Source organism: Hemitrygon akajei, chromosome 3, assembly GCF_048418815.1.
Source record: "Hemitrygon akajei chromosome 3, sHemAka1.3, whole genome shotgun sequence".
Taxonomy (NCBI): Eukaryota; Metazoa; Chordata; class Chondrichthyes; order Myliobatiformes; family Dasyatidae; genus Hemitrygon; species Hemitrygon akajei.
This window is the reverse complement of record NC_133126.1, coordinates 161658884-161682916: the sequence shown is the minus strand read 5'-3', so window position 1 is coordinate 161682916 and position 24033 is coordinate 161658884. Positions and strand designations below refer to the sequence as shown.

General features: G+C 42.4%; 1 protein-coding gene across 1 annotated transcript in view; it reads left to right on the top strand.

The window, feature by feature from the left end:
- xxylt1 (xyloside xylosyltransferase 1) overlaps window positions 1–24033 on the top strand; it is a 152372-nt gene that overhangs the window by 47006 nt on the left and 81333 nt on the right. The gene's annotated exons all lie outside the window — the stretch shown is intronic.

Sequence of the window (24033 nt, the reverse complement as noted above, 5' to 3'; positions counted from 1 at the left end):
AACTGTAATCTAAAATGTAAAGGTATTTACCATTTCAGTTAGAGACAGCTGATAAATCTTTCTTTTCATAACCATTAATTTAATAGATGTTATATTTTTAGAAAGCAGCTTTACAACAGATTAAATTTTAGAGAAAGTTGTGCATTTTTAAAGTAAGTAACCAGAAGTTATTTCTTGGGTTGGAAATACAAGATGAGGTAGTTCAGGAAGTCTGGGCAATTGAAAGCACCAGGTTGTGACACCTGCCCTTACACTTCCTCCCTCACCACCATTCAGGGCCCCAGACAGTCCTTCCAGGTGAGGCGACACTTCACCTGTGAGTCGGCTGGTGTGGTATACTGCGTCCAGTGCTCCCGGTGTGGCCTTTTATATATTGGTGAGACCCGACGCAGACTGGGAGACCGTTTCACTGAACACCTACGCTCAGTCCGCCAGAAAAAGCAGGATCTCCCAGTGGCCACACATTTTAGTTCCACGTCCCATTTCCATTCTGATATGTCTATCCATGGCCTCCTCTACTGTCAAGATGAAGCCACACTCAGGTTGGAGGAACAACACCTTATAGACCGGCTGGGTAGCCTCCAACCTGATGGCATGAACATTGACTTCTCTAACTTCCGTTAATGCCCCTCCTCCCCTTCTTACCCCATCCCTAATATATTTAGTATTTTTCCCCTCCTCCCTTTTTTCTCACTGCCTGTTCTCCATCTCCCTCTGGTGCTCCCCTCCCCCTTTCTTTCTCCCTAGGCCTCCCGCCCCATGATCCTTCCTCTTCTCCAGCTCTGTATCCCTTTTGCCAATCACCTTTCCGGCTCTCAGCTTCACCCCACCCCCTCCAGTCTTCTCCTATCATTTTGCATTTTCCCCTCCCCCTCCTACTTTCAAATCTCTTACTATCTTTCCTTTCAGTTAATCCTGACGAAGGGTCTCGGCCCGAAACGTCGACAGAGCTTCTCTCTATAGATGCTGCCTGGCCTGTTGCGTTCCACCAGCATTTTGTGTGTGTTAGTTGTATTTAACGAATTGTAGTGTCTTTTCTCTCTATAATCGGGTGCTAGATCTGTAAGAAATCATTCTCATCTTACTTGCTGCCGTAAACCAAAAGGTAGTGCATACAGAATACTTTCTGTGGCCCCTCCCTTCCCTGACACCCACCCTCCTTCCCATACTTGGGGAGGATGAATTGAAACTGACTACATCAGTGAGGCAAAATATGAGAGGCCGGGAATGATTTGGTCAAAATCCCAGAGTGATGGATCCTTTGAAAGAAATGGAGCAAGAGAAAGAGAGAATTCAATGACAATCTTGCACCCAATATCAGTAGGACCAAGGGACTGATTGTGGACCTCAGGAAGGGAAAGTTGGGGGTTCAACAGTGAGCAGTTTCAAATTCCTGGATGTCAGTATCTCTGAACATCCACACTGGGCTAAACATATTGATGAAATTATGAAAAAGGCCAGTGGCTGTATTTCAGTCAGAGTTTAAGGAGATTTGGTATGTCACCAAAGACTATTGAATTTCTACAGGTTTAAAGTTCAAAGTAAATTTGTTATCCAAGTACGTATATATCGCATAATCTACCCCGAGATTCATTTTCTTGCAAGCATTCGCAGTGGAACAAAGAAATGCAATAGAATCAATGAAAAGCTACACACAAGTGCTGACAATCAATGTACAAAAGAAGTCAAACTGCAGATACGCACCAAAAAATAGTGCAGAGGACATAAGTCATAGTGTCCTTGAAAGTGAGTCCATAGTTTGTAAAATCAGTTGTGGAGTGAAGTCATCCACACTGGTTTGGGAGGTCCTCAGATATTCCAAGGAATTTAGTTACCCTTTCCATCTCCTATCCCCTAATGTGGACAGGCTCATGGATGTCTAGTTTCCTTCTCTAGTCAATAAGCAGCTCTTGCGTTTTGCTGGCATTGAGTTACAGTGCAATTTAACCAGATTTTCAATCTCCCTTCTATATGCTGATTGATCAGCACCCATGATTCGGCCAATGACAGTGGTGTCATCAGCAAACTTACATATATGATTGGAGGTGTACTTGGCCTCATAGTCATTGGTTTAAAATGAGTAGAGTAGGGGGCTAAGCACACAGACTTGTGGTTTACCTGTGCTGAGGGAGATTGTAGAGGAGATGTTGTTGCCAATCTGTACAGACTGGGGTCTGCAGAGAGGAAGTTGAGGAGTCAGATGCACAAGGAGTTATCGAGGCCAAGAAATGGAGTTTATTGAACAGATTTGAGGGGATAATTGTGTTGAATGAAGAGCAACCTGATGTACACATCTTCAGTGTCCGGAAGTTCCAGAGCTCAGTGGAGTGCCCATTATAAAGTGTAAGGTGGACCATCGAGAGCATTCTAACTGTTGCATCACAGTCTGGTATGGAGAACTCACTGCACAGGATTGGAAAATCCTGCAGAAGGTTTTAAATTCGGCCACTCCATCATGGGCTCTAGTCTTCCCACCATTGAGGACATCTTCAGAAAGGTGGTGTCCATCTTTAAGAACCTTCATCATCCAGGATATACTGTCTTATTACTGCTGTCAAGGTGGAGGTGCAGGAGCTCAAAGACTCACACTCACACTCAGCTTTTTAGGAACAGCTTCTTCTCCTCTGCCATCACATTTCAAAACAGTTGATAAACACGTGAACACTACCTCATTTTTTTTCTATAGTAATTTGTAGTACATTTTTATGCATTGTACTGATGTCATGAAGCAATAAATTGCATGGCATCTGTCAGTGATAATAAACTTGATTCTGATACTAGGTTGAAACAAAGGAGAGAAACCTTTAAGTAAATAACCATTGGTTGTAAAAAAAATAAATGATTTGGCACATCTTGTGCCTTTCCTAAAGGGCTTCACAGACATGAATGCAGAAATAAGCAGCCTGAAGGTTATCTTTAGTTGGAAAATCCAGTTTAAGAGCACAGGAACTAAAGTCCTGCAATGATGTATAAAATCCTGAATTATTGATTTAGAGATGAGAGTTCAAATCCTACCACAGCAGCTGGTATTATTTCTAAGCTAATGTAAGTGAGAAGTAATGTATGAGAGCATCCCATCGTCAGACTAAGAGACCAGAGTCTAGAATTTATGGCGTTGACTAGAGGCAATGTGTGGTTTCAGATTTGCAAATATAAAACTAGAGTAGATACTGAAAGTTCGCAAGAAAAATCAGAGGTAGTGATGAGGTAGAGCTGGGTGACATCAAAGTACAGGTGGACCAGACACCGTGATTTTAGTTGTGGGTGGGGTGAAGTTGAGTTGTTTATAGTTGAGAAAGAAGACGGCTCAGCATACATTATTCTGGGAGTCATTTGAGTCTGGGATCTGAAGCCTCTGCAGATAATTCTGGCAGCAGCTGGAGGGAGAAGAAAGGAAGAGGTGATTGCAAGTCCTCCTGGGAAAGGAGATTTCAAGAACTCAGAGGTCAAATGCAGTGAGAAAGGGGACAGCCTACCTTGCTGCTAATTCCGTAGGATGTTTTATTGTCTTTGGCTCCTGTTTTGGTGATGTGTCAGGGATCAAGCGTGGGATCTATACAGCATTAAATCTGTCTGAATCATCAGTTCTCCAAATATTTTATGTTTCGGACAAACTTACTTAATAAAAAGTATATTTTAAGAACAAGATCTTGGAATAATTCACTCCTCACACGTCTTCTATGACTTTTAAACTAATGACTTTTCTTTCTTTCCCAATTCCAAAGAAAAGTTTTCATCTGAAAATTAGCTCTGATGTTCTGAATATTTCCAATATTTCTGTTCATATCTCAACTGTATCCGTTTCCTTGAAAAGGCTAGTGTTAAGCATGCAATCAACGGGCAGCAGCCCCATATCTTTCGATGACCTGATCACAGACTTCCAACCTCTTACAATCCTTTTCCTCTTGACTTATTTATGGATTCCTTTATATGCTTGCTGCCAATATTTATTTCACGCTCTTTGCCTTTTTTTTTAAACTTCCCTTCTGAGTGTTCTGTATTCAGCCTTGTTCTCACTTGAGATTTAAGAGGCTACTTTTTTGTGCTTTTATCATTTTGTTTATCCATGTAGCCCCACTACTAAATTCCCTCCCCTTCAAACACAAGGGAACGCTGCTGGAGTGCAACTCAAACTCCTTAGTAGAGTTTTGGGTCATTTGTTTAGTGAATACAGCCACACCCTCATAATTTGAAAAGACTGATTATTGTGCTCAATAAAGTACCTGAGCTTTTCATTGTTTTCATTTGGATGTCATGTATAATTTGTGGGAAAAACCTATTGTATGCCATTAAATTTAACTCGCTGCACAATTTGTACCGGACAACTGAAATTAAAGGAAACTATATTTTTATCAGTTGTGTTTAATGTCTGAGATACACATCAAAAATTATTTTATTATAAAGGCAGGCAAACACTCAGCAATTTAAGCAGTAACTATGGAAAGAGGAACAGCGCTGACTGCATGGATTGAAGACCTTTGCTCACGTTAGGGGAAATAAGTTAGTTTTAAGATATGAGTATGTGTTGGGGAGGAGCAGAAGGTGAATGATAGGAATCGGGGGAGGCCAGGATTTCTGTGGGGATGATTTGCAGAGATCATCTGGTTGATGGGTTAATGAGGATGGTTCAAAAGAGGGAGTGAAAAGCTCTGAGCTGAGTGCATTTAGAGAGATCAAAGGTATGGGGAAAATTTTGCAAAATGTAGGGAATGCCCTGGAGGTCAAGTTGTGCTTAGGGAGTGAGAGGGGAACTGAGACAGCACTAGATTACTTGCAGCAGAAATGGCCATTTCTGATAGGGGCAGAGAGGGCAAGTTGCTTTTGATTGTAGAATTCAAAGTTGAATCCAGTTAGACCACTCTGTTTCCAAGTAGAGGATGAGGTACTGTTTCTGAAGCTTAGGCTTGGGTCAATACAGGAGGCCTGGCAGATAACACTGATGGATAAAATATCGTTTTTCTGCAAAGCTAATCTGCTTGGTTTCTTCAAAGTAGAGGAGACCACGTAATGAGTACCAAATGCAGTACATTAGTCTGGAAGAAGAGCTAGTGTGATACAGCTTTATGTGAAAGTATTACTTGTGTCATGCATGATGTGAAGTGAAAGGGCAGAGTATTATTTCCTGCAATCATCTGGGAAAGTGTTGTAAGATGAGAGGTGGCAAATAGGGATGGAAAAGTGAACCTGGAATGCAGGGAAGTAGTGCTGCCTTTAAAATGCTGAGAGAAGGTGATGTGTTTGGCAATGAAGTCTTGTTGAAGCTGGTGTAATTTGTGAATGATAATCTGTTGAATGGAGAAGCTGAGAGGGTGTCGTGCAGGTACGGGCACCAGGAGCACCTACAGTACTCTGCCCAGGAGGAGGGGTGGTGAGAACAGAGGCGCAGAGAATAACTGAGATACGGTCAGGTGCTCTGTCAGACTTCTCACAGCAATGCAGTGGAAAGTTTTGTCATCAAAATAAATACGATGAAGATGGAGGAACTGGAGAATAGAATGGAGAAATTGTAGGAAGGAGGATGGGGGGAAATATTATTGATGTAGCTGTGGAAATCAGTACACAGATTTAGGTACTTGTTGCCAGTGCATCCTTTGAAATGGATCCAGGAATGGGTTAGGGGAGAGTCATCAGTGTACCATGTAAATGTGAGAACAGATCTGAAATTGGTGCCAGAAGAATTGAAATTTTATTTTCTGTTAAATATGGGCAGTGGCACTAATACAGTCATTGACGTGTCAGGAAAAGAGTTGAGGGAGAGGCCCCAGGGACTGAAAAGGACTCTTCTTTGTGTTCTGTCAAAGGACAGGCTCTGCCTTTCTTCTGGGTTTGCTGGATAGAGTGAAAGGAGAAGTTAATCCTTGAGGATGAATTCAGCCAGGCAAGTGAGTGTGCTGGTTGGGCCTTTTTTCAAGGAAGAAATGATGTAAGGTGTCAGAGGTGTCCTGATGTAGGTGAGAAATGACTGGACCAGGGGAGAAAGAATGCTGTCATAGATGGAAGAAGTAAGTTGGTGGAGCAAGAGCAGGTTTAAGGTTTAAACAGTGGGTCTTCCCAGATAGTCCTGCATGTGGATGCTGGGCAGGGAGGTATTTTTATTGCATGTAGTGCCAATGCCCTGTGGTAAATTCCTAACACAGTATCTGTGTGTGGTTGCAGATGAACCTTGAGTAAAATTGGGTTGTGCAGACTCGGAGTTATGGAGAGAAGAGACTGAGCTGGAAAATCAGTGATGCTTGTGATGAATTATGGAATAGATTCAAATAGCCAGCTGATTGCTTACTGCTCTTAATTTTTATCATAGGCTCTTGATCCACTAGTTTCTAATTACCTAACTTGATAAAAATGCTGATGAACAGAATTAATGAATGAAATGAGCGCTGGAGGAAAAATTCAATTCATTGTTACCAATTTTTTGGCCTCTCGTGGCTCTGCTTCATGAGAAAGAGCAGTGATTGGATTTTGTCACCAGATGTTCTATGGAGGTGCACAGTACCATGTTGGTCACTGTTGGCCTGGAGGTCACTGTAGATCTGATTTTTATTTTTGTGCCTTTCTGATAATTCCAGACTGCAACAGAAGACATGAGCAATTTTTGGTCTTCATGATGCGGATGATGAATGTGGCCTTTGCAAGTCAACTTGTCTTTATTGCTGTTTCCCTACCCCCACCCTCGGAGCCTGAAGATCAGGGAACAGAGCTAAAGGTTCTGGCAGGACAGGAGGTGCTCGTCTGCATAGTGCATGGTACTTAGAAGGCAGTTGTACTTGTGCCAAGGGTTAAGGTAGCCAACCCCCACAAGCTCTCGGCCAACTGGAGTTTCTGGGCATCAACTAGGACAACACGGCACAAATGATTGGCTGAAAAGCTAGTGAGAAAGCAAGCAGGCTATCACCTTGGGAAAGGGAGGCACGGAATGTGCCCATTGGTCACTTTGCTTGGTGTATAGGTATCCACGGAGGGGTAGCACCTCTGATGAAAGGGCTTGTTGTGTCCATTCTGGGACAGCTCACTCACTTTTTAACCCCACTGGACACTCTGCTCGTACCTGTGGCTCCAAGTAGCTGTTTGCATGCGACAGTGACCGCACCCCGGTACACCGCTTCAACGGGTAGTCTAAACCAGGTGAGGGTAGTCAGTGGGCCTCATACTCTGGTGAGATATAGACATGCCCATCCTAGCATGTGAAGCCAGTTCCGGTGGACTGGGCCGGTGAGATCCAACGGCCAAGAAGGTGGTTCTGCAGCACTTCATGGAAAGCGAAGGACGTTTTAAGGCACAGATGAAGCCATGGTCATGCATTGCAACCAAGGAAGACCTCAGTTTATGACATCTATTCGTACCACTGGACCTGGACTTCCAAGGTTGGGAGAGCAAAACTGTACCTGTGCAATGGCTTTTCCACTTTAAAAGCTCTCCAGCACAGGTCTGCTGTTGTTTTTGGATACAAAAGATAAATAACAAGGGTTTGTACTTACACCCCCGCTGACTCATGTTGGAACGTGTGAGGTAACATTTGGGAAACTGACAAAACACATGTTATTTCATGCCTTTCAAGCTGGAGGACGCAGAGACACAATGACAGTTTTCACCGGTATCTCGGTAATTGAAGTCTTTGCTGTAATAAGTGTGGAGATGAAAACAGCACCTGTAATGACTGCAGTGTCTACAGGGCTTGAATGATGATCCCATAAATAGTAGATTCCATACTGTTTAGCTTGGTAGGCTTGCAGGCAGTAGGCTATTAAACTGAAAAGTTAATGGTACACTGCCATCTGTTTCCAGTAGTCTTGGCATGAACATCTGTGTATTGTGCTGGAGATAAATATTTTGACATAGACTGCAGTGACCTAATTCCTGTGGCTCTTGCATCTGGGCACTCGTATTTGATAATATTCCTGTGAAAACCACCCTGAATAACCTTGACTCCGAGTTCCAGACATCAAAGCTGATGTCTGCAGTAGACAAATCAACTGATACGGAAGGCATGCTCTCTTGCGAGTAGTGGATGTGGTCCAATGCTTGTATTTGAACTACACTGGGCAGAGAGGAGCAAGTTAATGGTAAAGGCTGAGTTACAACTCAAAAGATGCATTATTTATGTAAAGGAATGAGTCCAGTGAGAAACTCATACACTTGAAGAGACAATCCTCCAGCCCTCAGAATCAAGTTTGTTATCACCTACGTATATCATGAAATTCATTGTTTCCTATACACTAAAAAATTACTTTTAAGTTGCAATAAGAAATATAAAAGTAAGTAAATAGTGGAAAACAGCAAAGTACTGTTCAAAGGTTCATGGATTTGAGTACAGGAGCAGGGAGGTTCTACTGCAGTTGTACAAGGCCTTGGTGAGACCGCACCTAGAATATTGTGTGCAGTTTTGGTCCCCTAATCTGAGGAAAGACATTCTTACCATAGAGGGAGTACAGAGAAGGTTCACCAGATTGATTCCTGGGATGGCAGGACTTTCATACGAAGAAAGTCTGGATCGACTAGGCTTATACTCACTGGAATTTAGAAGATTGAGGGGGGATCTTATTGAAATGTATAAAATTCTAAAGGGATTGGACAGGCTAGATGCAGGAAGATTGTTTCCGATGTTGGGGAAGTCCAGAATGAGGGGTCACAGTTTAAGGATAAAGGAGAAGCCTTTTAGGACCGAGATGAGGAAAAACTTCTTCACACAGAGAGTGGTGAATCTGTGGAATTCTCTGCCACAGGAAACAGTAGAGGCTGGTTCATTGGCTATATTTAAGAGGAAGTTAGATATGGCACTTGTGGCTAAAGGGATCAGGGGGTATGGAGAGAAAGCAGGTACAGGGTTCTGAGTTGGATGATCAGCCATGATCATACTGAATGGCGGTGCAGGCTCGAAGGGCCAAATGGCCTACTCCTGCACCTCTTTTCTATATTTCTATGACTGTTCAGAAATATGATGGCGGATGGGAAGAAGCTGTTCCAACTATGTTCAGTGTGGATCTTCAAGCTCCTCCCTGACGCAGCAATGAGAAGAGGGCATGTCCTGAATGGTGAGGGTCCTTAGTTTGACCTTGTTGGTTGCAGTACACCAGGTGAGCTGTCCACTCACTCCTGCAAGAAATCTGGGTGTATTAATGTGTAGTGTTTTTCAAACAAAATTAACAAGTATATGTCAGGTTTGAAATACATGAATGGTCTGCAGAAGATGTCAGTTTTGTAAAGATGGTGGAAGGAAATACAGGAGCAAGTGAACTGATCTTGCGGCTCTTGCATCTTGCTCTTGCAGAGGTCTCAAGAAGTAGCTTAACGAAGTGTCCTAAAAAAGTTTGCAATGGTTTTGTTGAATACTAAATTTTGCACAAAAGGTTTTTTTTAATTGCTTGTTGGAATGGGTGTAGAATTTAAGAAAAACTGTAAAAACAAATTCATTCTTCCCACTTGCTTGGACTTGCTTTTGGAGAAGTGTGGTCTGTGTCAGTTCTTCTAAGATGGCCGCTTATGATTGAGGATGAATTACTTCCGAAGTGGGTGCCGACACCAACGTGATGCTTGTTGGTGACGTGCTGTCCCCAGGTAATGAGTCCATTCTGTCTTTGCAGACGTCTGTAAGTCAATTTTGTCCACAAGTTAGAAAATACCCAAAAGTCACCCGACATGGTTGCCATACCTCCACTCTACGGTAATGAATGACATAAAAACATAAAAACACGCAAGAGTGGAAAGAAAGAAAAATGCTAAAATTGGAAAGAAGGGGGAAATAGTTCTGTCATTGATAGTAATTAACATATGTTAACAGGTTGCACTAATGAGCTTCATATTTTGGGAGCTTGCTCTATGTAGGGATGTTCCCAGTGTTTGTAACCCAGGGCCCAGGGATGGCCTGTACTGAGATGCAAGCGCTTTGAGGAGCCTGCTGTAGTAAATCCAGCTCTCAGCATTTATGAGATTATTGAAGCATGGTATAAATTTTGTAACGGGTCTTGAGTTTCATTTACCCTTTACCAGTCAGCTAGATGTATCTACTGTATGTGCTGAATTTTATTATCTATAACTTGCCTTTGAGTGAAAACTCCTGGGATGTGGAAAGCTCATGATATCCAGGATTATGTTATGAACCTTGTTTTAACGTGGTGTTAGGCACTGGGCAGGTTTTGGTGGATCCGATCAGAAAAATGTTGAGTGTAAGGTCCTTCATTTTATATGCTTCAAGAATGAATTAATAATGACTTTGATCTTGATTGCAAATGTGTCATTATTATGTTACTTCCATTTGTATCGCTATACTTAGTTGGTGGCCACTCGAAGTAAGTAAGTGGATTGTGTTGTTAGTGAAGTTAAAGTTGAGTAAGAGATTAAATGAAATGACTTTATCTTTTTAGCATTAACTACTGTGGCCAATATACAGTAAACCTTCATTAATCCGACTACCTGTAATCCGGTTCCTTCGATAATCCAGCACTGATTTCAAATTTCCTGGGCCACCGTACCAATCTGCTGCACGTTGTTTTGGTTGCACTAGATCTGTTCACGTGTTGGTGCGCTCTTGTAAGCACAGATAGGCGATTTCTGCTTATTTTCCTGTATTTATTAATATCAGTTGCATGAGGCACGGCCGCCCAGTACCTTCCCGTCTCACCCGCCTGCCGGCAGTCGCACACTACGCTCTGGCGTCGCCCAGCCGGCCCAGAGGTCTTCTGCCTACGACCTCAGATAAGACATGGTGACCCGCTGAATTTAAGCATATTACTAAGTGGAGGAAAAGAAACTAACGAGGATTGCCTCAGTAACTGCGAGTGAAGAGGGAAGACCCCAGCGCCGAAACCCCGGTTCTGATGCTTCACTCATTTTTCAAGATGATGTTGATGATCCTGACAACCCCACACTTGCAAACATGTAGCTTTACCTGAAGGTATATTAAACGTCTCACTTTCGAAGTGGAAGTGCTCAACTGTTATGTTTAAGTTAGTTCCTGTACATTTACCTGTACCCTGTATTTTATCTGTGCCTGTACAGTATATTACTTTATTAAAATTTCACTTGCTACTCATTTAATATTTCTGTTTCATTGTTATCTAACTTGTACTGGTTTACATGTTATTTTAAAGTTATAATGAGGCAGTTAGCTATTGCTTAATGTGATCCTTCTGTAATTCGGCATTTTCACTAATCCGGCACTCTGCAGGTCCCAGTGGTGCCGGATTAGTGAAGGTCAACCTGTAGTATAAATCCAGGCTCATGTTGAAGTATTTTTACAGTTCGGCACAGAAGGACATTGGAGAAACAAATATTCATAACATCATAAAACAGCAAGGGAGAAGACACCTGGCAAAAAGTAACTCTTGTTAAGATGAATGCAGATGGTGCAGGTTAATTGATTTTGTTTCCCCAGTGTGACCTTGGTTGAATTTATATAGTACTATGGCATGCTTCATCAGCATTGTTTGTTTATTTAGTGATACAGCGCAGAGTATGCCCTTCCAGTCCTTCGACCCACACCGCCTCAGCAAGCCCACAACCCTCATTTAACCCTAACCTGATCACAGGACAATTTACAATGACCAATTAACCATCTGGTATGTCCTTGGAATGTGGGAGGAAATCAGAGCACCTGGGGAAACTCCGGGTCATTTACTATTTTGTTCAGTGTTGACAAAACCAATAAAACTGAAGTACATTGAAAACAATGTACTCATGTACTTTGCACACTAATTCATTATTCATTTTGCTGCTGTTTTAAATAAAACAATTATGAAAGGTATCTTTGGGATTATGGAATTTTTGATTTCTATTGTATTCTAATATTTAATGCAAAATACATTGCATGACTTGAATTCATAGAATTTATCAAAATGAAACAAATTGGATTCAGCTATTTACAGAAAGTTTTAAAGATGTAATATATTAGATTACAATCAGAAAAACTTTGAAATCAACAAAAAATGTGGGTGTCTATGAATACTGATGTGGTTCTGAAGGATTTGCATGTACCTTCCACTTAATATGGCATTTTGTAAGATGAATCTAAAGCTTGAGAACTGTAAAATCTCCATATCTAGTCAAACCACCTCTGAATTTTGAACATAGCTATCAGTTCTCCTATTATTCTTTGGCACAATTGTCTTCTTTAAAATGTCAATGAGTCACATCTGTGGAGGTAAACATTTCCTATGAAACTGGCTTCACTGGTATTGGGTTGATAACTGAAGTTAAAATTACTTTTGTGTTTCAGGATAACTTAAGTTATCTCTTCCAATCATCCCTTGTTGGAAAATAGTAGCACAATGCAAAAATAAAAATGCAAATACTCAAAGTCTGAAATAAAAACAAAGCAAATGCTGGAAATGAAGGTCAGGAATATGTAAGAGATAAAGTAAATGTTTTAGATTAATACTTTAATCGGAATTGAGGGAAAATTAGAAAACAAGCATGTTTAAAGTAGCTGCCTTACATTCCTGAATGAGTAGGTAGCAGTACCAGGCATAATCTTCCCACCCAGTAAATTCCCTCCCTTGTCCATGCATCAGATCAAAGAAGGGAAAAAGCAAAGGAGCAGAAGCAGGAATGAAATGGTCTTTGATCTGTCAAGGTAATTTTCCCCCCCAGCATCCCACTTCCTGGCGATGTTCTATCATCTCAGAACTAGGGAAATGAAGTGTGACTTAAGATGCTGGCTGCAGACTCATGGCCTGTGTTCATTCCACCATGAGATCTATGTGCTTCTGGCCCAACTTTGCTGGTGTCTCTTTTCAGTAAGCAAGAGATCCTAAACTGCCTGTTACAGCTTGCAGTAACTTTATTCCCAACTTTATTCCTGTTGATATTGTGGATGCAGTTATCTCTTGCAAACGTGACATTAATCAGTCTTGATAAGCTAGCAGTATTGCACCCACACAGTGCAGTTAGAAAAGACGTTCCACAATGTAGACCTTTCGATAAACCTTTCAGCTAACCCTTTCATTGCCAGGTGGTGAGGAGCTGATTTGAAATGTCTGATGCCATTTTTCTTCATGAACAGTGGGAATTCTTCTGAGGTGTATTGTGGAACGTTGTTGCTCACAATTTGTTCTGGTAAGCCGTTTCCGGTGAAGGTGGTCATCAGGGCAGAGACGGTCTTTGTTGAGGTGGTTGACTTAATTAGTATAACCTCCAGCATCCACAGCAATCAGAAGCATTGAGCGCAGGAATGGTCCAACAAAGTCGATATGTACTCTTTGCCATGATGACGATAGCCCTCCCACGGGTGTAACAGTACCTGTGGGGGTACATTTTGAACTTTTTGCCATCCTGAACAGCTTTTGGCCAAGTCTTCAATCTGATTAATTATTCCTGCCCACTACACGTAGCTCTGGGCAAGACTCTTCATCTTGACTGTAATCAGGTGTCCTTTGTGCAGATTTTCTAACACTCTGGTGTGCAGTTTAGAAGGAACCCAACATTGTAAACAGGTAGTAGTCATCACTGGGATTGACGATGATCACAAGGAGCCGGTGATCTGTCACTAGTTTAAACTTTTGTCTGTAGAGGTAGTGGTGAAACTTCCTTATTCTCCATACTAGATTAAGGTCCTCTCAGTTGATCTGTGCATAGTTGCATTCTGCACTTGTCAGTGATCTCGAAGCAAATACAATTGGGTGTTCAGCTCCATCTTACATAATGTGTGACAAGCAGCACCAATGCCGTAAGGGGATGCATCTCACGCCAGCCTAATGGGCAGGGATGGGTCATAATGGCTGAGCAGTTCATTGGATGTTATTAGTCTCTTTGTTTCTGTGAATGCTTTTTCACATCTTTCTGACCATTCCCAGTTTGCTCCTGTTTGTAACAGTGTGTTCAATGGATGCAGAACCTGAGAAATGTTTGGGAGAAACCAGTAGTAGTAGTTTACAAGGCCCAAGTATGACCTGAGTTGTGGCATATTTTCCAGTTTGGGGCTTATAGCACTGCTTCTCTTGTCAGTCATGAAGATATCATCAAGATAACTATTTTTTAAACCGGATGGTACGAAGATTGGTGGAGGGGCAGGTTGTGTTGAGGAAACAGCTAAGATGCAGAAGGACTTAGATTAGGAGAATGGGCAAGAAAGTGGCAAATGAAATATAATGTTGGAAAATGCATGGTGATGCACTTTGGTAGTAAAAATAAATGTGTGGACTAATTTCTAAACGGGAGAAAAGCCAAAAATCTGTGATGCAAAGGGACTTGGGAGTCCTTGTGCAGAACACCCTAAAGTTTAACTTGCAGGTTGAGTCGGTGGTGAGGAAGGGAAATGCAATGTTAGCATTCATTTCAAGAGGTCTGGAATACAAGAGAAGGCATGTGATGCTGAGACTTTATAAGGCACTGGTGAAGCCTCACCTTGAGTATTGTGAACAGTTTTGGGCTCCTCATCGTAGAAGAGATGTGCTGGAATTGGAGAGGGTCCAGAGGAAGTTCACAAGGGTGATTCCAGGAATGAATGGAATGAGGAGCATTTGATGGTTCTGGGCCTATACTCACTGGAATTTAGAAGGATGGGGGGGGGGAATCTCATTGAAACCTTTTGAATGTTGAAAGACCTAGATGGAGTAGATGTGGAAAGGATGTTTTCCCAAGGTGGGAAAGTCGAGGACAAGAGGGCACAGCCTCAGGATAGAGGGGTGTCCTTTCAAAACAGAGATGCGGAGAAATTTCTTTAGCCAAAGAGTGGTGAATTTGTGGAATTTGTTGCCACATGCAGCTGGGGAGGCCAGGTCGTTGGATGTATTTAAGTCAGAGCTTGATAGGTTCTTGATTGGACATGGCATCAAAGGTTACGGGGAGAAGGCTGGGAACTGGGGTTGAGGAGGAGAGAAAAAAAATGATTGAATGGTGGAGCAGACTCAATGGGCCAGATGGCCTAATTCTGCTCCTATGTCTTATGGTGTTATTGTAACATTGTGATCCTCGGATATCTTGGAGCATTTGGTCCATTGCTCTTTGCCAAACTGCTGGAGCTGATGCGATGCCAAAGACGAGACAATTATATTGAAACAGTCCCTTGTGAGTGTTGATGTGAGGAACTTTTCAAACTCCATTTGCAGATAGGCTTGAGACAAGTCAATCTTTGAAAACCTCTTGCCAAAGGTTCTGTTCATGGCAGGGAATACTGAACAGTACACAGAACCAGGCTGATGCTTTATCTTTCCCTTCTGCACCACAGACCCATGCTCAGTGCTTGTAACCCGGTTGTCGTGGCATTCTCCCGGCAGGTCATCCCCCACAAAAATATCCAGAATGATCCAAAATGAAGTGCTTCGAGCGATTGGTCAACCATAACCTACCAGTCAACCTCAATGCTTTGCAATTCGCCTACCGGAGCAACAGGTCAACGGCAGATGCCATCTCTCTGGCACTACGTTCCTCCTTAGAACACCTGGAGAATAAAGACGCATATGTAAGGCTCCTTTTCATCTACCACACCTTTGCCTTTAATACCGTCATTCCAAATAAACTGATTCCTAAGCTCCGGAACCTGGGTCTTAGCACTCAGATCTGCAGCTGGATCTTCAACTTCCTCACAGACAGGACCCAGGCTGTAAAGATAGGGGACAAGCTCTCCTCTACAATCACTCTGAGCACCGGTGCCCCACAAGGCTGTGTACTCAGCCCCCTGCTGTACTCACTGTACAGCCATGATTGTGTGGCCAAGTTTCCATCGAACTCAATATATAAGTTTGCTGATGACACCACAACTGTAGGTCGCATCTTGGGTAATGATCAGTCTGAGTACAGAGAGGAAATTAAGAACCTAGTTGCATGGTGTGAAGACAATAACCTATCCCTCAACGTCAGCAAGTCGAAGGAATTGGTTGTTGACTTCAGAAGGAGTAGCAGACCGCAAAACCCCATCTACATCGGTGGTGCGCAGGTGGAACAGATCAAGAGCTTTAAGTTCCTTGGGGTGAATATCACAAATGACCTGACTTGGTCAAGCCAAGCAGAGTCCACTGCCAAGAAGGCCCACCAGCGCCTTTTCTTCCTGAGAAAGCTGAAGAAATTCGGCCTGTCCCCTAAAACCCTCGCTAATTTTTATAGGTGCACCATAGAAAGCATTCTTCTAGGGTGCATCACAACCTGGTATGGAAGTTGTCCTGTCTGAGACCGGAAGAAGCTGCAGAAGATCGTGAACATAGCCCAGCACATCACACAAACCAATCTTCCATCTTTGGACTCACTTTACACCGCACGCTGTCGGAGCAGTGCTGCCAGGATAATCAAGGATAAGTCCCACCCAGCCAACACATTTTTTGTCCCACTTCCCTCCGGGAGAAGGTTCAGGAGCATGAAGATACGTACAGCCAGATTTGGGAACAGCTTCTTTCCAACTGTGATAAGACTGCTGAACAGATCCTGACCCGGATCTGGCCCGTACCTTCCAAGTATCCGGACCTGACTTACACTACCTTACTTTCCCTTTTCTATTTTCTAATTATGATTTATAATTTAAATTTTTATTATACTTACTTCGATTTGTACTTCAGGGAGCACAAAGCGCAGAAACAAATATCACTGTGATGATTGTACACTCTAGTATTAATTGTTTGGTGACAATAAAGTATTTGTATTTGTAGGCAACACGAGTGAATCTGCAGATGCTGTAAATAAAAAAAAACAGAAAATGCTGGCAGAACTCAGCAGCTGAGTTCTGCCAGCATTTTGTGTTTTTTATTTGTATTTGTACTTGTTTTTGAGGGGAATGGCCACAGGGGTGCTCTGCTCTAACTTCCTATTTCAATTTCTCCTGACAGTCTCCCAGCTACTCACCTCCTGCAACTTTTTGGTGACTACTTCCCGGTAACTCTGATCAATTATCTCCTCACTCTCCCGTACAAGCTGAAGGTCATCCAGTTGCTGCTCCAGATTCCTAACAACGTCTTCAAGGAGCTGCAGCTGGATGCACTTCATGCAGATGTAGTTCCCCGAGAGACTCTGGGTCTCCTAGTTCTCCAAGACAAGTCAAGTCACTTTTATTGTCATTTCGACCATAACTGCTATGTACAGTACATAGTAAGAATGAGACAACGTTTTTCAGGACCGTGTTGTTACATGACACAGTACAAAAACTAGACTGAACTACGTAAAAAAACAACACAGAGAGAAAAAAACAACTACAATAGACTACAGACCTACCCAGGACTGCATAAAGTGCACAAAACAGTGCAGGCATTACAATAATAATAAACAGGACAATAGGGCAGTAAGGTGTCAGTCCAGGCTCTGGGTATTGAGGAGTCTGATGGCTTGGGGGAAGAAACTGTTACATAGTCTGGTCATGAGAGCCTGAATGCTTCGGAGCCTTTTCCCAGACGGCAGGAGGGAGAAGAGTTTGCATGAGGGGTGCATGGGGTCCTTCACAATACTGTTTGCTTTGCAGATGCAGCATGTAGTGTAAATGTCCGTGATGGTGGGAAGAGAGACCCCGATGATCTTCTCAGCTGACCTCACTATCTGCTGCAGGGTCTTGCCATCCGAGATGCAATTTCCGAATCAGGTAGTGATGCAGCTGCTCAGGATGCTCTCAATACAACCTCTGTAGAATGTGATGAGGATGGGGGGTGGGAGATGGACTTCCCTCAGCCTTCGCAGAGAGTAGAGGCACTGCTGGGCTTTCTTTGCTATGGAGTTGGTGTTGAGGGACCAGGTGAGATTCTCCGCCAGGTGAACACCAAGAAATTTGGTGCTCTTAACAATCTCTACCGAGGAGCTGTGGATGTTCAGCGGGGAGTGGTCGCTCCAACATCTGACATGAAGAACACACCATAGCCATTTAAATGGTACAATAGGAGAGAAAAAAAAGATGAAAAGGAAGCCTTAACAGATGCTTTACACAGAGCTGAAGCCTCTTTTGAACCATTGCACGAGGGAGATGGCCCTAACTGATGTATTCACATTGCAGCGACAGTGAGAGAGAACAATGTAGACAACAGCACATGCATGGACGACAGATCGATATGTAGTGCTTGGTGGGGGGGCGGTGGAGGGGTCATTGCTCTAAAAGAAATAGATCCATACATTACACCAATGATTATAATGGAGCTGCCAAAATGTCTTTGTTTTAGTCAGGTCTTATGTTGTCTATGAAAAATGAACTGTTTAAAGGTCTATTATTAAGATAATTTATTGATTTTTACTGAACTTTGCACCTAGAAAACACCTAAACAAGAGAACAACTATAGCTCATCTTTCTAAATGGCATTTTAATTGAGGAAAATTTTTCAAGGTGCATCACAGAAGGATTATCAAACATAGTCAAAGTACAGCAAGTTGAGGTAAAATTAGCATAGCTAACTAAGAATCTGGTGAAAGATTTAAGGACTATCTTACAGAGAAAAAGTGAAGTAAAGACGTGGAAAGGACTGGTTAGAGAAAAGGGAAGACTTTGGGGCTTCTAGTGAAAAAGGAAGGAGCAGGATGACTCCTGGATCTTTTTTGTTGTAATTGCGGTTCATCGGTCTTTTAGAGGTAGATTATTCATTTTGCCGTTAGGTGGATAAGGATTATTGTAGGGGAAATGCATTAAAGTCTTATAATGGAGTTGACAAGAAGACATGTTTTAATCAGGATTTGTGTGCCCTGTGGGAAATGAGCAGTTTAAAACATTTTTTACTCTAAGATTAAACATTTAAACTGAGTTGGCAGGGGAAGGGGGCTCTGCGTAGTTGTTCAGAAGTGCGATAACCCAGAGGGCAGAGAAGAAAGAACATGGGTGATGGAACATTACAGCCCAGGAACCGGCCCTTCCGTCCATGATGCGTCAAACTAATTAAACTGATTACACTAGTCCTCGAGCCTGGAAGTGGTCTACATCCTCCATTCTCTGGATATTATTGTACCTATCTAAGAGCCTCTTTAAAAAGCCTCAATCATATCTGCCTTCAACACCATCCCTGGCAATGCATTCCAGGCACCCACCATTCCGTTTGCACGTCTCCTCTGGACTTTCCCCCTCTAAAGTGCATGCCCTCTGCTATTAGAAATTTCAATCCCAGGAAAAAAGATACCACCTATCTTATTTTTTATGTGTGTCGGTTTTGATTTCCAGCATCTGCAGACTTTCTTGTGTTTACCATCTATCTATACCTCTTAAAATGTTATAAACTTGTAAAGAACAAATGCGTAAGTGTAGATATGGTGTGTGCTCAGTGTATGTTACAGACCAATTTCTATTCCTGGGACTTTCTGAAGAGAAATGTTATTATCATGCCACTCGCACAGGGCCCAGATGGTGCTATGTTGTTTTGGCCAACTCATCACCACAAGATGTCTTTCACAAGCCAATAGAAAAAACCATGGGTGGTTGTCAGATAATGAGCAAAAGCTTACTATTCATCACTGAATGAAAAATCCAGGATATTTAGTCACAATAGTAGCCAGAGTGTGTGATATAAATTCCAATGGTAAAGAGAAAAGGCATGTAAAAAGAGCAATGTTATGATAGTCATGGGGGATTTCGATAGGCAAGTAGTTGGGGATTATCAGGTTGGTGTTGGATCCAAAGACAGGGAATTTGTAGAATGCCTACAAGATGGTTTTTCAGAGTATTTTGTTGTTGAGTCCACTAGGAGAAAGTCAGTTCTGGATTGGGTGTTGTGTAAGGTACCAGATTTGATTAGGGAGTTTGATGTAAAGGAACCTGAAGGAGTCAATGATTTTAATGTGATAGAATTCACCTTGCAATTTGAGAGGGAGAAGATAAAGTTGGATGTATCACTATTACAGTGGAGTAAAGGGAGTTACAAATGCACGAGAGAGGAGCTGGCTGAAATTGACTGGAAGAGGACGTTAGCAGAGACGACTGCAGAAGAGCAATGACTAGAGTTTCTGGGAGCAACTCGGAAGGTAAAGGGTCGATACATGCCAAAGGTGAAGAGGTATTCTAAACAGAGGATGAGGCAACCGTGGCTGACAAGAGAAGTCAAAGACAGCATAAAAGCAAGAGAGAGCACATAATCTTGCAAAAATTAGTGGGAAGCTTTTGAAAGCCAACAGTAGGCAACTAAAAAAACCATATGAAGGTAAGTTAGCCAATACTTTAAAAGAGGATACCTAAAGGTTTTTCAGATGTATTGTATAAAGAGTAAAAGGGAGATGAGAGTGGATATTGGACTGCTGGAAAATTACACTGGAGGTGTAACTTGGGACTGAGAAATGGTAGACAAACTGAATGAATATTTTGCATCAGTCTTCACTGTGAAAGACGATAGTCTTATGCCTGAATTTCAAGACTGTCAGCGGCGAGTAGAAGTGAGTGGAATTACTATTAGTAGGGAGAAGGTGCTTGGAAGCTGAAAGGTCTGAAGGTAGATAAGTCACCTGGATGAGATAGACTACACCCCAGGGTTCTGAAAGAGTAGCTGAAAAGATTGTAGAGGCATTAGCGAAGACCACAAGAACACATGAGTGGCGCTTGATGTCTCAGGGACTGTACTCACTGAAGTTTAGAAGAATGGGGGAATCTCTGAAACCTACTGGATATTGAAAGGCCTGGAATGGAGTGGATGTGGAGAGGATGTTTTCCATAGTAAGTGAGTAGAAGACCAGAGGGCACAGCCTCAGAATAGAGGGATATCCATTTAGGAAAGAGGTGAGAAGAAAGTTCTTTAGCCAGAAGATGGTGGATCTGTGGAATTCATTGCCATGGACAGCTGTGGACACCAACCTCATTGACTTTATTTAAAGCAGAGGTTGATTGGTTCTTGGTTAGTCAGGGTATCAAAAGTTACGGAGGGGAGGGAGGAGAATGAGGTTGAGAGGGATAATAAATCAGCCTCCTCATCACCATCTGAAATTCTGCCAACAATAGTTGTGTCACTGGCAAAAAACAATCCAGAACGCAACAAAAAAGAACAAATTGCACAACCGGCAAAAAGTGAGCGAACAGCAGATAGAATATCAAACATTAAAGCAGGAGTATTCAGTTTATTTCCGTTCAGTGCCATACTGCTAGCCAGTACAGGCTGCAGGGCCATTCTTGCTGAGGTGCCCCAGTCCGCATCATCAAGAAAGGGACAGAGTTCACTGTGGCAACTTTCTGTTTGTAGTGGGTCCTGCTTTGCACTGCCCCTGGGAAACGCTGTCTTATTCTGCCCTGCAGAGCTGATGTACAGTTAGAATGACAATGAAGATTTTGAATCTTGTGGTGCACTGCACGTCCTCTGCCTACACCTGTCTTTGAACAACAAAGATTCTAACCTTTCCCTGGTTCAGTTGCTCTGTGCTACAAAGATTGTCTTTGTTCATGGTTCAAAGGAAGACCTAATCTTCGAAATGAAGGTGCCAGCTTGTAATCATCTTCCGAGTGATGGAAGACCAGCTTGTCTGAGTGATTCAGACGGAGGTAGGTACATCAAGGTACTTAGTTTGCTTGCCCACAGATCTTCTGTTTCATATAGATTCTGTTCTCTCGGCCTGAAATTACTTGGGATGCCCGTTCTTCTGGACATTAGTCTTGGCCATGCTGATGGTGGGTTGATAAGCTCCCTTGAGGCAGACTTCACCCACTGTGATCCAACCCAGGTCCAGTCGTTGGGCAGAAGGTGTGTCGTGCTGACCATCGTGCTGTTCACATACCTTATGTGCACGGATGGTGTCTCTGGCTGTCAAAAGGCTGCTGCTCAAAATGTTTCTTTGATCTTTTTGACACTGGTTGAATTTTTGCTCAAAGTCAACAATATCTTAGGAAACAAGATTGAATGTCTATGTGGATGTGTGGCAGACCCAGCTGATCTGTATGACAAAATGAACATTCTAAATATGAAACTGCATGGTGAGAATTTCAATTTAATCCAGACAAAATGTGCTGTGCCCAATTTTTATCAGGAAATTGGAAATGTATAAGCAAAACATTGGGAGAAGAAAGTTCTCACAGTTTCCCTCCGTGGAAAATATGGCACTCTCTTTTACTGCTTACTGCTTCCACCTGCAGTCACTGAAGAAGGATTTTCATAATTTGAACTATCTGGAAATTCTGGCAGGGTAACTAACCCATTTCTTTGCAAGGTGGAAGAACAGGAAGAGAGATTGCAAGAAGAAATTATCATTATTCAGAATGATGAAGAAGCAGAAATGCTTTTCAAAAAGGTTGTCTTTTGTAGTATGTGGCTATACTGTCATATGAAGTTTCCCGGTCTTTGGAGAAGAGCCAAACTGCTTTTCATTGCATTTCCATCCTCATACCTTGTTGAAAAAGGGTTCAGGGCAGTGAACCACATACTCACAATAAACAGAAACCTCATGGACATTGTTACACTGGGGACTTAAGGAATTTGCTTCTGAACTTGAACCAAATATTTCAACTCTTGCTAAAAAAAAAACCATCAAGCTCAACGATCACATTGATGTCGAAGCTGCTGTACAGTGCACAGGCACTGTGTAAACTAGGTTTAAAGACAAATTTAAAGCAGAATCATTTTTCTGATGTTGGCATATGGTAGAAATGTTTTTACACTTTGGGGTGCCGGAAATTATATTGTGCTTTAGAGGGGTATTGGGCTAAAAAAGGTTGGGAAACATTGCCTCAACTGATCAAGATCCCCTGTACTTTACAAGTAACCTTCTTCTCTATCAACAACATCTCCTAATTTTGTGGCATCCACAATCTTATTGATTAAGTCTTGTGCATTTGCATCCAAATCTTTTATACAAGTGTAACCCTCTCACCATGGCATGTAACGAACTTGGCTCATTAGCTAACTCTGCTAACAGCCACGTGACTCGGCAGGGAGAAGGCCACCTTCCATAATCAACACACGTCTAGGGTCGGTACGATTCAGGTTCAACCACGCAAGAGCACTGGAATGTTCCGATGAGAGAATGAAAATTGTGGTGAATGCTGTGTAAATAAGGCACCATGCAAATTTATCGTTCGCCACGAAGTAACAGATGGTACGCCAGCAAACAATTACAGTGGAAGTATATTTACCAGTATTTCAACTTGAACAAACAGTTTACAGAAAAAGAAAAGAGAAAAAGAGGCCCATTACAGTTGAAGCAGTCTAATTGTGCACATAAACATTGGAGCTCGTTTCCGTAGCAGTTGGGTGTATCACTGTACTCACGGCACTTAACTCCCATCACCAGCCACAGATCGAATTTCCCTTGAAGAATGTCATGAACAAACTGGCTAACTCAGAAGTATTGGCACTCCTTCCTTGAAACCATTTGTCTGCACAAAACATTACTAGCAATAGGGTCTCTTCTTCGGGTGGGGTCCTCTAAGCGTCTTTCCGTGTGCTCTTCTCCACACCTCCTCGTAAAAGACCCCCAAGCCAGACTAGTGTCCGTCAGAAATCTGATCCTGCCCAGCTCTCTCGAACTTCCATAGCATCCTACTGGGCAAAATGTTACAATACATTACCAAGACAAGCCCGATTGGCTGACACAACATTCCTATGTTGGGCAAACAGCTCCTTATCTTTGTGGAAGCCAAACTCTAGTCTATGAAGCTTAACTAACAGGACACACTGCATTTGCAGAAAAACTACTAAAAATACCTTACAGCATAGCAGTAGAAATACAACAAAACATGTTCTTAACCAGGGCAATACACAAGTCATGGATCGCAAAGGTCCCCCAACACCATCCCAGCAGTCTCTATTTCAAGACACAACCTTCAAACACTACCCCCCCAACTCCCTACCTCTGAGCCAATGTTCAATGCAGACTCAACAGACATTGGCTGGATTGGAGCATTTCAGTTATATGGAGGGACTGGATAAGCAAGGTTTGTTTTTTTTTAACTGGAGGGAAGAGGCTCTGGATAATCTGAGAGGGTATATAAAATTATGATGGGAATATACTGTATAGTAAATGTAAAATTGTTGTCCCTTGTGGAGGTGATTGAGCTATGAGGTTGAAGAATTTAAGATTTAAGGTAGCTGGAGTCTGGAATGTTCTACCTGAAGAGGTGATGGAGGTAGATACTCTCCTAACATTTAAGAAGCATGTTAACTACAACTTCAATACCAAGGCATAGAAGGCTACAAAGCTAATATTTGTAATTTGGTTCAGTGTAAATAGGACATGCTGGGGTAAAGA